Source organism: Macrotis lagotis, chromosome 3 (genome assembly GCF_037893015.1).
Source record: "Macrotis lagotis isolate mMagLag1 chromosome 3, bilby.v1.9.chrom.fasta, whole genome shotgun sequence".
In the NCBI taxonomy this organism is placed as follows: Eukaryota; Metazoa; Chordata; class Mammalia; order Peramelemorphia; family Peramelidae; genus Macrotis; species Macrotis lagotis.
Genome location: NC_133660.1, coordinates 81,742,636 through 81,759,443, shown reverse-complemented (window position 1 = coordinate 81,759,443; position 16,808 = coordinate 81,742,636). Strand labels below are relative to the sequence as shown.

Genomic DNA, 16,808 nt, shown 5'->3' with positions numbered 1-16,808 from the left:
AATGAAAAAGTTGGGTTAGAAAACTCTCCAAGGGACATAAAAAAAGATCACGTCCAACTCTTTCATCTTATAAATAAAGAAAATGAGACCTAAGCAAGCAGTTATTCAACAAGTGTTCATTAAGCATACACAATGTTTTGAAATAGATAGACAAAAGTTATGTAATTCCCACCTTCAAGGAGTTTTTAGCCTGGAAAGAGACACCACATACATAAATGAGCATATGCAAAATTAATGTGAGCTAAGGAGTTTTTCCTTGAGGATTGGGGAGGATAGGGAAGAAGGCCACTTCCAGCTGAGAAGATCAGGAAAAGTTCAAGTGTCATTGGAGCAGATTTTGGTGTGAACTAAGGGATTCTAAGGGTAGGGAACTCATTCCAAGAATAACAGAAGGACAATGAAAAGGGACAAAGGCCATTTTGGAAATGATGGATGTGACCATGTTGGGAAGATCTTTAAAAGCAAAACAGAGGAGTTCATATTTGACCCTGAAGGCAAAAGGGAATTATTGAATTTTATTAAGAAGAAAGATTTTTAGGAAAATCCTTTCCTCAGCTCTGTGAGGTAAGCAATTATTCATTGTAACCTTTACTTGAAGACCTTCAGGGAGGGGTCTGAGAAGTTAAGTAACTAATTTAAGGTCTTCTTAAAGTCAATAAAGTCAGAGGGCAGCTAGGTGGAGTGGGAAAAGCACAGGCCCTGGAATCAGGAGGCCCTGAGAAGGAAGATATTGCAAGTGAGAATAAAGTGTTTCATCTAAGATCACACAAGTAGTAAATGACACTCATGTTCTGTGATTTCATCAGCTTACAACTGCTGCATCACCTACCTCTTAATACATGAAGGGGGTAGAAGGAGGAGAACAAGAACCATGATATATTTATATTTAATGTATTGTTTGGATAAGAAAGTGAAAAAAGCAATAAAAATCTCTACTTAATAATGATAATAGAGTGTATATATATGTATATACATAAAAATTATATTTACCTTATTTTATGTACCTTTATGTAATTTGCAACCCTGTAAATTGGGCACTACTGGCATTATTATCCAAATTTTACAGATAATGAAACTGAGACTTAGAGAATTATGTGATTGTTTAATGGTCATTAAATTAGTGTCAAATATAATATTTGAATCTAGGTATTCTAAGATGGCAACTAGATGGTATAGAGGATAGGATGCTTAGCCTGAAGAGCCACTTTGAACTTCAAATCTTGCCTCCAACATTTCCTTATCTCATACATTGACCCTGGGCAAGTCACTTAACTTCTAACTGCCTCAGTTTCCTCAATGATAAAATGAAGATAATAATAGTACTCTCATCTTTATTGTGAATATTTATATTCACAACTTGAAATAATATTTGTATTCACAAATTAAATATTTATAAGACATTTTAGTTCAGTCCCCTCCACATAGTGGGTGTTTAATAAATATATTCCTTTCTTTTTTCAAGTTAAAAAAATTCAAATCTCTCTAAATATCATCAGATCATGTATAACTGCTGATTAAATAATTGTACAAATATAATTTTAGTGACCATTATACATGTGGTTCAGATCATATGCCTTTGCTTTCATAAAACTATCTAGAGATTTTAAGAGAAAGTGACAAACATAACTCAAATCTCTAAGCCCTCCTTTAATGCCTTTTCATGCTATGTTGATCTGCATCTGAATAAATAACGAGTTCGATTTGCCTCTGACTGTCTTAACAATTAATTAGTATCATCCCATGATTAATTCAGCTGTGGTTTACCCAAATACATAGAATATATAGTCAAGTGAACAGTGTTCATTTGATTTGAATATACAAATTCCAGCTTTATATAGAGAGTAATAATACTAACTACTTTTAAATTTGACAGTATCATTGTCATTCTAGAGCTGACATGGTCCCTAGAGTTCTTCTCATCTGACCCATGAAGAAACTAAGGCCAAGAGAGGTTATGATATGCTAAAAGTCAATATATAGCAGGGATAGTATTAAAATCCAAACTTCTGACAACCAAGGACAATTACCTTTCAAATAAAAACTATTTTTAATGACCCACTAACTTGTAAACATTCTTTGATGAGTTTTTAACATTATTTTCTGAAGCCTTTTATAAGAAATAACTTTTTTTTAAAAAAAAGTCCAAGGTTAATGCCTCACAGAAGTTCTATTTTCAAACCTCGGTAGTGGACAAATGCTATAATCAGAGATTGATTGTTTTGTTGACTTACTACATTTAAGAAAATGATGGATAAAATGTTAATAATGAAAATTAAACTTAAAAATGAGAAATGTTAGTATATATGTATACTATATATACATTTTTTTGAGAGGCAGTTGTTAAACATTTACTAGCGAACTGTTCTGAATGAGAAACCATCCAATAACTACCCTACTCCCAATATAAACATTTATTCATTCTTTAGTCAACCTCAAACACACATTCGAACAAACATGTGGACAAAAACTCATACATGTATATACTTAGATACATCTGGAGAAATTAACAGGCTGGGACTAAGTAAGGAAAAAGGAAGAAATCTGACCATTTCAAGCCTCCAAACCAGAGAGGAGATATCTGACTTCTTCAAATCACAAAAAATCTCCCACACTAACTCTTATTTTTACCTTGGCATGATACAACATCCCTCTAACTTAAACCTAGTCTCTTTCTTTTTTAAAACTTTTAAAACAGATCTCTATTGATATATTTTATTTCACCTCTATTTCCCCTTCTGTTGTCTCTCCTTCGCTCTTCCAGGGAGTCATCCCTTAAAACAAAAGATTCAAAGATTGAGGAAAAAGAAAAAATAATCAAAACCAATCAACACATCAAAAAGTCTAATGTTATAGGTAATGTTCCACACCCAGGGGCCTGGAACCTCTAGAAAAGTGGGAGAAAAGATTTATCCAATATCTTCTTTGAATTCCAGTCTCTTTTAAAAAATAATATTTTTTCTTCTAAAGTTTTGAAGTATGTCACTTTCATACTTAAAGAATTCAGCCCCAACCACACCTGACTTGTAGTTTAGGGCACAAGGCACTCTTCCCTACAACCCATCTAATTAAAAGCCCAGTTAAATATTCCAATCACTTTTATTTCCCCTTTCCACTCTGTCCCAAGGGCCCCATCCTCAATAATGAGACTCTTCCACTCTTGCACTGCCCTCTCCCTGTTCAACCTTTGTTGCACTCAAACCTTTGCTTGAAGACCTTCAGGGAGGGGCCTGAGAAATTAAGTAATTTATTTAGGATCTTCTTAAAGCCAGTAAGGTCAGAGGGGCAGGTAGGTGAGTGGAAAACACACTAGCCTTGGAATCAGGCGTCCCTTTGGTCAAATCCGACCTCAAATGCCTGCCATCTGTGAGACTTTGGGCAAATCACTTAAACCAGATTGCTTTATATCCAGGGCCATTTCCAGTTGTCTTGATTCATGTTGGAACACTGGAAAAATTAGATGTACAAATTGAATAGACAACTTCAAGAGACCCTAGTCAAGTTTATTAAAACAAAATTTTGCTCTTGCTTTCTAAACTTAAGATTTTTTTCAGATAAAATAAACTACTCCAAAGGAGAGTGGTTGTTTTTCATAAATTGTTCCAGCACAGCTTCAGGATATAGAGCAGAAGTGGAGAACCTTTTTTCTGCCAAGGTCTAAAACTTAATTAGTCTGCTATATTTGGTCAAACATTTAATTAATTCATCCCCCAAAAGCTCCTAGAAATAAAAAGCTTTCCTTATGAAATAGTGTCAGATAATTGACATACTTAGAGTTATCAACCTTCACACTCCCAGGTGACACCACTGGTTAGGTACATAGAGAATATGACTGTGGAGGCTCCTACCCATTTCAGTCAATTTTCCATAGTCCACATAGGACAGGAGACACTTATTTTGTTCAGTCACAAAATAAATAATCAAATTTAAAAGTTCAGCATTTAATAAACACAAGGATGTGGACTACTTGGGGAAAGATTTCCATTTGACAGGAACTTTGTAGGAAAATAAATTTAAATCAGCATATTTAAATAATCTAACAGATAAATTAGAAAAAGATGTCACCTAAGTATCAGAGGTCACATCATTTTTTTTAAATATAGAAAAATGGGCAACTATGGCAAGAAAAGAATTTTTTCAACAAAGGATAAAGGAGATTGCTAAAGATAAAATAAGAAATTTTGATTTTATGAAATTGAAATAATTTTGTTTGAATAAAATCAAATTACCTAGGGAAAGAAAGACAATTGTTGACTGAACAAAAAAAATTAACATCAAACAACTATTATAATGTAGAGGGTCAGTCCTTGGGATATGTATTATTGCTCACTGTATGGATTCATTGGCTCTCCAGTGAACCCTGACCTGGGATAATCTGTGTCTCTGGAGGTGGTTGTAAAAGGTTTTTCTGATAGAGAAATATGCAGATTTCTAAGAACAAATATTATAAATTTATCCAGGAAATTGTGAAACTGGGTCTCCTTTCATTCCTGAGATGGAAAAGATCTCAACTTTTCAAGGATTAAAAATAATCATTTGGTTTTTTCCCTCTAGATGGAGATAGCATTGTCTATAACAGCTCTCACAGGGTTGTCCTAGCTCTCTGAACTGCTGAGAGGAGCGCATCCATCAGGGTTGATCATCTCATAATGCTGTTGTCAATGTGTACAATATTCTTTTGGTTCTGCTCCTTCCGTCAGCATCAGTTCCTGTAGTTCATTTCTTATAGAACAATAGTACTCCATAACATTCATGTATCATAACTTGTTCAGCCATTCCCTCAATTTCCAATACTTTGCCACTACAAAAAAATTGCTGCTATGAATATTTTGGAAATGTGGGGTTTTTCCCAATTTTTTTATGATTTCTTCTGGATATAGGGCCTAGAATTGGAATTGCTGGATCAAAGGGTATGATCAGTTTTATTGCTCCTTGGGCAAGTTCCATATTGCTCTCCAGAATGGTTGGATGAATTCACAGCTCCACCAACAATGCAGTGATGTCCCAATCCTCCCACAACCTCTCCAACAGTGATCATTTTTCCTTTCTGTCATTTTAGTCATTCTGATAAGTGTGAGGTGGTACCTCATAACTGTTTTAATTTGCATTTCTCTGATCAGGAATGATTTAGACTATTTTTTCATAGGCTTTTATATAGCTTTATTTTTTTAATTTGAAAATTGTTCATATCCTTTGAGCATTTATCAAATGGGGAATGACTTGTAACCTTATAAATTTGATGTAATTCTCTATATATTTTGGAAATGAAATTTTTATCAGAACCCTGAGCTATGAAAATTGTCTCCCTACTTTCTATTTTGCTTATCTTGGCAGCATTGGTTATATTAGTGCAATAATTGTTTAATTTAATATAGTTAAAATTATTCATTTTGCAATTTAAATTGTACTCTATTTCTTGTCTGGTCATAAATCTCTCCCCTTTCCATAGATCAGAAAGATAATTTCTTGCTCTTTTAATTGGTCTATGGTATTCCCCTTTATGTCTAAATCCTGTACCCATTTTGACCTTATTTTGGTAGAGTGTTTATCCTGGGAGGTAGGTTTCCAAGGATTTAATGTTGTCTGCAGTAACTTTATATGGAATTTCTCTCTCTATTTCTTACCCTGGGCTTTGTTGTTCAAATATAGAAATGCTGATGATTTATGTGGGTTTATTTTATATCCTCCTACTTTGCTGAATTTTCTTTTTGTTTCCTTTTTTATTTTTTTTTTAGATTTTTGCTAGGCAAATGGGGTTAAGTGGCTTGCCCAAGGCTACACAGCTAGGTAATTATTTAGTGTCTGAGGCTAGATTTGAACTCAGGTACTCCTGACTCTAGGGCCGGTGCTCTATCCACTGTGCCACCTAGCCATATTTTCTCAGGTTCTCTAAGTATACTATCATATCATCTGCAAAGAGTGAAAGTTTTGTTTCCTCTTTGCAAATTCTAATTCTTTCAATTTCTTTTTTCTTTTCTTATTGTTAAAGTCAACATTTCTAATTCAATATTGAATAGTAAATTGTGATAATGGACATCCTTGTTTCACCTCTGATCTTATTGGAAATACTCTGAGTTTAGCCCCATTACATATAATATTTGTTGATGTTTTAGATAAATATTGACTATTATTATTATTATTTTAAGGAAAACTCCATTTATTCATATTTTCTCTAGTCTTTTTAATAGGAATGGATGCTGTATTTTGTAAAAGGTTTTTTATCAGCATATATTGAAATAATCATATGATCTCTATTGGTTTTGTTATTGATTTGTTCAATTATATTGAGTGTTTTCCTAATATTGAACCATCCCCACCTACCTGACATAAATTCTATAAATCATGGTGTATTATCCTACTAATAACTTGCTATGATTTTTTTTACTAAAATTATATTTAAGTTTTTTTGCATCAATGTTTATTAGAGAGATTAGTTTATAATTTTCTTCGTTTTGATTCTTGCTGGTTTAGGTATCATAGAAGGAATTTGGTTTAACTCCTTTTCCTATTTTTAAAAATAGTATATGTAAATAGTATATACATACATCCTATGTGTAGAGGACTCAGCAGCTAGGTTGTGCAGTGGATAGAGCACTGGCCTTGGAGTCAGGAGGACCAGAGTTCAAATTCAGCCTCAGACATTTAGTATGTGACCTTGAGCAAATCACTTAACCCCATTGCCTTAAATAAATAAAAAAAATAGTATATGTAGAATTGGAATTTGTTGTTTCTTAAATGTTTAGCAGAATTCGCTTGTAAATTCATCTGAACCTGGAGACTTTCTTAAGGATTTTATTGATGGTTTCTTCAATTTCTTTTTTGGAAATGGGGTTAATTATTTTATTTCTTCTTTTGTTATTCCGAGCAGTTTGTATTTTTGAAAATATTCATCCATTTCACACAGGTTATCAAATTTATTGGAATACAGTTGCACAAAAAAGCTCTGAATTACCTCTAATTTTCTCCTTTTTGGTGGTGAGTTCACCCTTTTCATTTTTGATACTGGTAATTTGGGGTTTTTTCTTTCTTTTTTTAAAAATCAGATTATCCAAAGGTTTATCTATTTTAGTGGGGTTTTTTTTTCATAAAACCAACTCTTAGGTTTTTTTTTAAGGCAATGGCTTTCTTTCTTTCTTTCAATTTTATTATTCTCTCCTTTGATTTTCAGAATTTCTAATTTGGTATTTAATTGGGGATCTTTAATTTCTCCTTTTTCTAGCTTTTTAGTTACATAATCAATTCATTGATCCCTTCTTTCTCTATTTTGTTCACATAAGCTTTTAGAGATGTAAAATTTCTGCTAAAAACTGCTTTGGTTGCATCCCATAAAATTTTTAAATTTACATTTTTATTTATTTACACCTTACTAAAATAATCTTGTTGTAAGAATAAACATAAACCCCCTACCCCCCCCCAAATAACAAACCTCATAAGAAATTAAGTGAAAGAAAGAGAAAAAATGTGCTTCAGTCTGTGTCCCGATACCATCAGCTCTGTCTCTGGGGTGTATTACATTCTTTATTATAAGTCCATCAGAGAAGTTACTTCCATATTTTTCCACAGTTGATGTTGCTGAATGTAATTCCCTCCATCCATTCCTCCCCACTACCATTTATTATATTTTCCCTCTCTCCTTTCACTGTCCCCCTTCAAAAGTGTGCTGTGAGATAGCTGAGTGGTGCAGCAGTTAGAGCACCAGCCCTGGGACCAGGAGGCCAAGCCTACATCCCACCCCAGAGACCCAGCAACCACCCAGTCCTATGGTCCCAGACAGGCCACCCAATCCTACCACCTTACAAAAAAGTAAAAAAAAAATGTGTTATATCTGACTATCCTCTCCCATGACCTATCCTCTCCTCTATTACCTACATCCTCTCCCTCCCCTCCCCTTGTCCCCTTTCTCTCCTTTTTCTTCTTCTAGATTTCTATGCCCTATTAAGTATGTATGTTGTTTCTTCTCTGAGCCATTTCTGGTGAGAATGAAGGCTCCTTTATTCCCCCTCACCTTTCCCCCTTCCATACCATTTCAAAAGCAATTTCTTAATTCTTTTCCATGAAATATCATAGTCTATTCTACCTCTCCTTTCCCTTTTCACTCATTGACTCCATTTTTACAATATATTATACCATCATATTCAGCTCCCTCCTGTGCCTTGTCTAAATATGCTCCTTCTAACTGCTCTAATAAATGAGAAGATTCATATGAGTGTTATCAATATCATCTTGCCATGCATGAATACACACAGTTCATCATCATTAAATCCCTCATAATTTACCCTTCTCCTCCACCCTCTTGTTGTTTCCCAAGTTCTATACTTGAAGATCAAACTTTGCAAACTTTGTTCAGCTCTGGTCATTTCAACAGGAACATTTGAAATTCCCCTATTTCATTGAAAGTCCATCTTTTCCCCTCAAAGAGGATGTTTTGCTGGGTAGTTGATTTCTCAGTTGCATTCCAAGCTTTTTTTTTTTTTTAAACTAAAGAGCATTTATTGTATTCTCTACTAAGCCTTTGAATTTTGAGGCCATAACTAAATTCTGGAAAACAGTCACACAGAAGGTTAAATACAGTGAACACTATGAAGCAGATATGAACAGCTGGAAGAACTGTAACCAAGTACTAACTGACTGAAGAGAAATTTTCAGCTACTTTATTGTAAAAAAGAAAAAAGAAATTAAGGAGGGACAAGGGCTTCAGATTGAAAAAGACAAAAATCTCCTAATGCATTCAACCTTGGCTAGATTGTAACAAAATGGAAATAGGACTTCTATAATACAAAATTCCCCCTACAGCATGCTATACACACCTGTTTTCCAACCCCCACCCCCACCCCAAGGCTGGATTTTATTTGCTGGATTTTTGGGCTTGCCGACTGAGAAGCACATAGATCTTCTCTTTAATCCAATCTTTGTTGTAGGGCTGGTATGTCTTAGTGTCCACTGGATACACAAGGCAGCTTGATCTGCCAGATCGTCAATGAAATCAAACAACTGACTGATGTCATATGTGATGAAGGGACTATTGGGATTCATTCTCTTTAGATGCACTTCACACATTGTACAAACTTCTTCCATGCATTCATTCACTGATTCATAATTAGCATAAATTTGGCCTTCCAGCCTCTTGGTAGGTTATACCAACAAAATGGTGTGAGACTTCAAAGGAGTCGTTGATGCCTGGCTGGCCATCTTTGATGGGGGGGAAAGACTGCTGGGGGACCTTTTGGCTTCAGTGCAGAACTTGTTCTTTCCAAGACACTGAATGTTACGCCTCTATGATCAGACATCCATTCCAGGTAATCAGTTGTTCATGGAGAGATAGAGATCCTATCCTACAAGTCCAAGTCAAAGATGGTGGCTGGTTGGCCATTCAAAGCTCTTTTGTCTTCTGAAATCTCTAAGCCCTACAGGCCCTTAATGTAGATGCTACTGAGTCCTATGTGATCCTGACTGTAGTTCCATGATATTTGAATTGTTTCATTTTGGCTGTTTATAGTATTTTCTCTTTGACTTGGGAGTTCTGGAATTTGGCTATAATATTCTTGGGAGTTATTTTTTTTGGATTTCTTTCAGGAGGAGATCGGTGGATTCTCTCAATTTCTATTTTGCCAGGATATCAGGCCAATTTTCCTGTAGAAATTCTTTGAAAATGAAATCAAGGCTCTTTTCCTGATCATGACTTTCAGGTAGACCAATAATTTATTTTTAGCCCAATAATTTTTTTTGCAAGGCAAATTGGGTTAAGTGGCTTGCCCAAGCACAAAGCTAGGTAATTATTAAGTGTCTGAGGCCAGATTTGAACTCAGGTACTCCTGACTCTAGGGCTGGTGCTCTATCCACTGTGTCACCTAGCCACCCTGAGCTCAATAATTTTTAAACTGTCTCTCCTGGACCTGTTCACCAGATCAGCTGTTTTTTCAATGAGATATTTCACGTTTTCCTTCTAGTTTTTTATTCTTTTGTTATTGTGTTATTGTTTCTTGATTCCTTGCAAAATCATTGGCTTCCTTTAGCTCCATTCTACATTTACAGGTGCTATTTTCTTCAGAGAGCTTTCTTATCTCCTTTTCCATCTGGTTGATTCTGCTTTTTAAGGTATTCTTCTCCTCATTAACTTTTTGAACTTTTTTTTCCATTTGTTATTTACTTCAGCATTTTTTGGATCTCCTTGACTTGGTTTTCATACTTTTCCTGCATCTTTCTTGTTTCTCTTCCCAAGTTTTCCTCTACCTCCCTTACTTGATTTTTCAAAATCTTTTTTGAGCTCTATCATAGCTTGAGCCCAACTACTATATTTCTTGGAGTCTTTAGATGCTGAAGCTTGGACTTTCTCCTCTTCAGAGTGTGTATTTTGATCTTCCATGGGACCAAAGTAATTGTCTGTGGTCAGGTTCATTTTTTTCTGTTCACTCATTTCCCTAGCCTGTGCCTGGTTTTGGGGGTGCTTCCTGAACTTTTGAGTATTATTGGGACATTCCCACAAGGTCCTCAGTCCTTCAAGGTCTTATGAGAGGCTCTGACTTCTTTCCTACCTGTGCTCTGGTCTGTGAATGGCCACAAGCCCTTCCCTCTGCCCTGGAACTGTGAGGAGGGTCTCTGCTCTATGGTAAGGAGGTCCCCAGATTGTGCCACGGTCTGAATATGGACAAAGCAGGAGAGTCTTGTCCCAGGGACAGAGGAGAGACCTCAGCTAGCCATCCCCTTACCTTTCATGGGCTGAGCACTCTGGGAGAAGCTGCTGGAAGGTTCCCTGCTGGGTGGCTCCATGGGCCTGCTTCTATTTCCTGGGATCCAGGTTGCCCTGATGGCCGTGGCTGCATTGAAGGTCACACTGGCTTGCACTCACTCTAACAGAGGTCTCCCCACTGATCTTCCAAGTTGTGCTTGGTGTTCCCTGGGATGACAGGTCAGGAAATTGCTTCTGCTGCCGGGAGCCGAGCTCCTAGGGACCCAGGCACCCTGCAGGCTGTTCCCAGAAGGCTGGAGCTCCTTCACTTGCATCCCATAAATTTTGATATGATGTCTCATTGTTATCATTTTCTTGGATGAAATGATTGATTATTTCTATGATTTGTTGTTTGATCTACTTGTTCTTTAAAATTAATATTTTTAGTTTCCAATTAATTTTTGGCTTATCTTTCCATGATCATTTATGACATGCAATTTTTATTGCATTCTGATCTGAAAAGAATGTATTTATTATTATATCTGTTTTTCTGCATTTGATTGTAAGGTTTTTTTTATGCCCTAGTACATGGTCAATTTTGTTATAAGTGCCATGTACCTCAGAGAAAAAGGTATATTCTTTTCTATCCCCATTCAGTTTTTTTTCCAGAATCTAAGTTTTCTAATATTTTATTCATCTTCTTAACTTCCTTCTTGTTTATTTTGTGGTCAGATTTATCTAGTTTTGAGAGATGGAGGCTGAGGTCCCCCATATTATGGTTTGTCCATCTCATAGTTCCATAATATCTATAGGCCATCTAGAAAGGGATTCTTAACCTCTTTTGTGTCATGGATTCCTGTGATAATCTGAGAAAAGTCTATGTATCCTTTCTCAGAAAAATATCTTTAAATGCATAACATAAAATATGAGAAAATAACATCCAATTATAAAGATGTAATTTTTCTCATCTTTAATGAGAAACTCATAAGTTCCTAGCAAATAAAGGGAGGAAAAATCAAAAGCAGTGACAAGATTTTATATCCTTGGGCTCAAACATCACTGCAGACAGCAACTGCAGCCTTGAAATTAAGACATTTGCTCCTTGGAAGGAATGCTATGACAAATCTGGGAAACTTATTAAAAGCCAGATGTATCACCTTAGTGACAAAGTTCCAAATAGTCAAAGCTATGGTTCTTCCAGGAGTTGTTATCTTCTTTTCCATCTGGTTGATTCTGTTTTTTAAGGTATTTTCCTCATTAACTTTTTTGAACTGTTTTTTTTATTTGACCTTAACTGGTTTTTAATATGTTATTCTCTTCAGCATTTTTTGGATTTCCTTGACTAAGCTGTTGACTTGGTTTTCATGTGTCTATGGACTCTTTGGGAATTCTTGTAGATTAAATTGGATTGTTGTCCTTCAGAATCAAAGAAAACCCTGATGTCAAGGGATGTGCAAATTATATTCATTAAAGTGAGGGGAATGTTGTGAAAAGGAATTCTTCTTACTTCCTCTTCTAGAACTGTCTTAATCCAGTGGCCTGATAACATAGGAAACAGAACACCTGGTACACACCTGTGCTTGAACCTCTTGACTGCCTGGACTGGTCTGGTTGCCTAGAACTTAGTTTCCCATGTAGAAAGCTTCATTGCTTTGATCTAGTTCAAGAAGACCTGGGTTACCAGTGGAATTTGCATATCTTTATATCTATTTTGTATAAATTCTTATATATTCACTATCTGTTTGTATGCTAATAATGAATCCTGAAGTTATAGAAACCTAGTATGAACCTTCGGTTATGTTCCCTGAATTTTATGTACCTATCATAATAAATTAAACTAATGCATAGATTTTTAAGATACCACAGCTAGCTTATATTTATGTTTAATATCTTACTGATAATTTTCTATAATATTTTTAAAAATCAAAAACTAAATTAAAAATGATATTAAAAATGACTTATTCTCCTCACTTCCACTATCTATCACTTTGCCCCACAACCATACTTTTATAGAAAATTGGGGTACAGGAGCTATAAAAGACATTTCCTATTATTTAAAGTGAAAGTCTTGCTTTAAATTCAAATTTAATCACATTTTTGGGTGTTTTTTTCTGGGGTTTTGTTTTTGCAAAGGTAGTAGAGAGCATCCTGACCTGATAGGACCAAGTAAAAGCAAATGCTTTTCAAAACTTAACACTCAAGCAGCACAAACCCAACCTTAAAATTCACTTAACTGGAAGTCATTTCCTAGTCATTCTTCTCTTAAACTCAATTCTAAGGAGAACTTTGTGTACTGCAGATGTTTAGAATTAACGGTTGCCCAGACATCATCAGTCCCCCTGAGAGTCACTAAATATTTTGTTTCTTTTTTTAAAATATTTTATTTTTGTAAGAGATAAAACCATCACATCAAAAATAGGGACAGCAGAACCCAGAGTAAGGAATTAGGCTGTATAATTTTTCAGAGTTCAAATTTTATTAATGATTTATTGTGTCCAAATCTCCTGTACCAATAGAACTGAGAATCAGCAGGCTATAATGGGAAAAGCATTGAACTTCACACCAGAGATCAGTTTTGTTATAAATTAATTGGATTAGTTTCCTACATTTGTAAAAAAGAAAGCATAGGACTGGGCATGAGTATGTACCTGTGGTCTCTGCTGCTAGGGACCCTGAGGCTAAGAAATTGCTTGAGCTCAAGAATCTGTCCTGCAGTACGACTGAAGTCAGCTGAGAATTCACACTAAATCTGGTCCTGTATGGTGAGTCCCTAGGAGACAGGGGATCAGCAGGCTATCTAAAGAGAAAAGACTCAGCCAAGGCTGAAAAAAAAAAGAGCAGATCAAAGTTTTTATGCTGATCAGAAATGGGGTCAGGTGAAAACAATTTCAGAATGGGTGACAGAGGAGAGATATACACATGTATATATGTGTGTGTTTACACACAGATACACAAATATATTATTGTTATTACTGTTCATTCATTTAGTCATCTCTGACTCTTCCGCTATTTCCCAAAGTCTATCCAAGCTCATGTTCATTGCTAAAATGACAGTAACTATCCATCTCATCCTCTGATATTCCCTTCTCCTTTTGTTATCAATCTTTCACAAAAGCAGGGTCTTTTCTAATGAGTCCTGTCTTGTTGTAACGGAAAAAATATTTGAGTTTCAGCTTTCAGTATTTGTCCTTCCAGTGAATGGTCTTGAGTTAATTTCTGTAATTATTGAACCAATCTGATCTTCTTGCTGTCCAAGGGACTCAGAATTCTCCAGTACTACAATTTGCAAAAATTGATTCTGGGGGAGGCTAGGTGGCACAGTGAATAGAGCACCAGCCCCGGAGTCAGGAATACCTGAGTTCAAATCTGACCTCAGAGACTTAAAAATTACCTGTGTGGCCTTGGACAAGCCGCTTAACCCGATTGCCTTGCAAAAACTAAAAAAAAAAAAAAAAATGATTCTGGGCACCCAGATTTCCTTATAAGTCCAACTCTCACAGCCACATATTACTCCTAGAAGAACCATAGCTTTGACTATTTGGACCTTTGTCACTAAGGTAATGCTTCTGGTTTTTAGATTTGCCATAGCATTCCTTCTAAGGAGCAAATGTCTTACTTTCAAGGCTGCAGTTGCTGCCTGCAGTGATGTTTGAGCTCAAGGATATAAAACCTTGTCACTGCTTTTGATTTTTCCTCCCTTTATTTGCTAGGAACTTATGAGACCAGTTGCTATGATCTTAGGGGTTTTTTAAAATGTTCTACCCTTTCATACTCATTAAGAGGATTCTTAATTCTTTCTATCATCAGAGTAGTATCATCAGCATATCTGAGATTATTGATATTTCTCCCAGCAACCTTTATTTCTGGCTTTGGTATTTTGTCCACTTTGGTATTTCATATGATATTAGATAACAATATATTATATATTAGCTGACAATATACAGCTTTGTTGTCCCAACCTTAAACCAATAGCTGCTCTACATTTTAACTGCTGTTCCAATTTAGAAAAATATTTTTCCAACTACAAAGATAGTTTTCAACAATCAGTTTTTTGGGTAAGGGTTTGAATTCCACATTTTCTTCCTTCCCTCTTTCCTCCCCTAGAAGAGTAATCTAATAATGCACAATTGTGTTAAACACACTTCCATATTAATTATGTTGTGAAAGAAGAATCAGAACAAAAAGGAAAAATGAAAGGAAAAAACATAAAACATAAAGCAAATTTTAAAAATTGAAAATTGTATGTTTTGGTCTGAATTCAGACTCTATAGTTTCTTCTTTGGATGTGGATGATATTTTCCATTATAAGTCCTCTAGAATTGTCATTGATTAATGTACTGTTGCTGTTAGTATGTACAGACTTCTGGTTTTGCTTAATTCACTCAACATCACTTCATGCAAGTCTTTCTAGGCTTTTCTGAAGTTCAGTTACAGAATAATAGTACTCCATCATATTCATATAGCCTATTTTGTTCAGTCATTCCCCAATTAATGGACATCCCCTAAATTTCCTGTTTTTGACACTATAAAAAGAACAGATATAAATATTTTTGTGTATAGAGGCTTTTTACCCTTTCTTGTAAACTCTTTGGGATACAGACCTAATAGTAGTATTGCTGGATCAAAGGATAAGAAGAGTTTTATTGCCCTTTGGGTGTAGATCTAAATTGAAAGAATGGATCAGTTCCCATCACCAACAATGCACTAGTGTCCCAGCTTTCACAAATCCTCTATAACAGTGATAATTTTCCTTTTTTTGTCCTATTGGTCAATCTGATAGATGTGAAGTGGTACTTGTTTTAATTTGCATTTCTCTAATTGATAGAGCATTTTTCATTTTTCATTTCTTCTTCTGAGAATTGCCTGTCTATATTCTTTGACACTTACCAATTGGGAAATGACTTGTATTCTTATGAATTTGACTCAGTTCTCTATATATTTTAGAAATGAGTCCTTTTGTTTCCCAATTTATTGCAATCCTTGTTTGCATTGTTTTTATTTGTGCAAAACCTTTTTAATTTAATGTATTCAAAATGATCTATCTTGCATTGTATAATGTCCTCCAGCTCTTATTTGAACATAAACTCTTTTCCCCTTTCCATAGATCTAACAGATAAACTATTCCTTGTTTTCCTAACTGATTTTATATCTAAATTCTGCCTCCATTTTGATCTTATCTTGGTATAGGGTATGAGTTATTGATCTACTAACTGTTGCTTCTCAACCCACATACAGGTTCCACAGGGAAACAAATAAAATGATCTAGTACTCACATCTCTTGAGGACTTGTCAAAACTTTAAAGTACTTAAGGAAGCAGATGCTTTTCTAGAACACCTTTGCTTTCTCTATAATGATCTTTAGTTCCTTTTCCTCTTAAAAAATCAGCTTGTACTTCCAGCAATTCTTGGTTTACATATTGCTGAAGACTGGCTTGCAAAATCTTAAGTATAACTTTGCTGGCATTGCAAAGTGAAATCAATGGTTTGGTAATTTGAACTGTCTTTGGCATTCTCCTTCTTTAGTATTGGGACATTAAACTGATTCTTTCCAAACCAGAGGCCACTATTAAGTTTTCCAAATTTGTTGGCAAGTGCAGTATTGTTTTTAAGGATTTCAAATAGTTCAGCTAGAATTCCATCAACTCCACTTGTTTTATGGTTAGAAATACTTCTGAAGGCATATTTGACTGCATCCTTCAGGATGTCTGGCTCTAGATCAGTAACTACATCATCATGGTTATAGCAAATGTTGAGATCTTTCTTGAATAGTTCATTTCTGTATTCTTGTTGTCTCTTCTTAATCTTTTTCTAATTCTGTTAAGTCCCTATTATTTATCATGCCTATTTTTTGCATGAAACTTTCCTTCAATATTTCTGATTTTCTTAGACATCTCTTGTTCTTTCCATTTTATTGTTTTCTTCTACTTCATTGTCAGTTCATTTAAGAAAATCTTATCTCTCCTGGAATTCTTGGAATTCTTCATTCAACTGGGTATGTCTTTCCATTTTTCCTTTCTCTTTCCTTATTTCCTCAGCAATTTTAAAGCCTTATCAAATAGCCATTTTGCTTTCTTGCTTTCCTTTTTCTTTGGGATGATTTTTGTTGCCACCTCTTGCACACTACTGTGAACTTCTGTCCATAGTT

The 16,808-nt window shown here is 35.1% G+C and overlaps 1 pseudogene; it reads right to left on the bottom strand.

Moving 5' to 3' along the window:
- Positions 1-8,842: 8,842 nt before the first annotated feature.
- On the bottom strand, positions 8,843-9,284 carry LOC141516142 (enhancer of rudimentary homolog pseudogene; annotated as a pseudogene).
- Between the last annotated feature and the right edge of the window lie 7,524 nt (positions 9,285-16,808).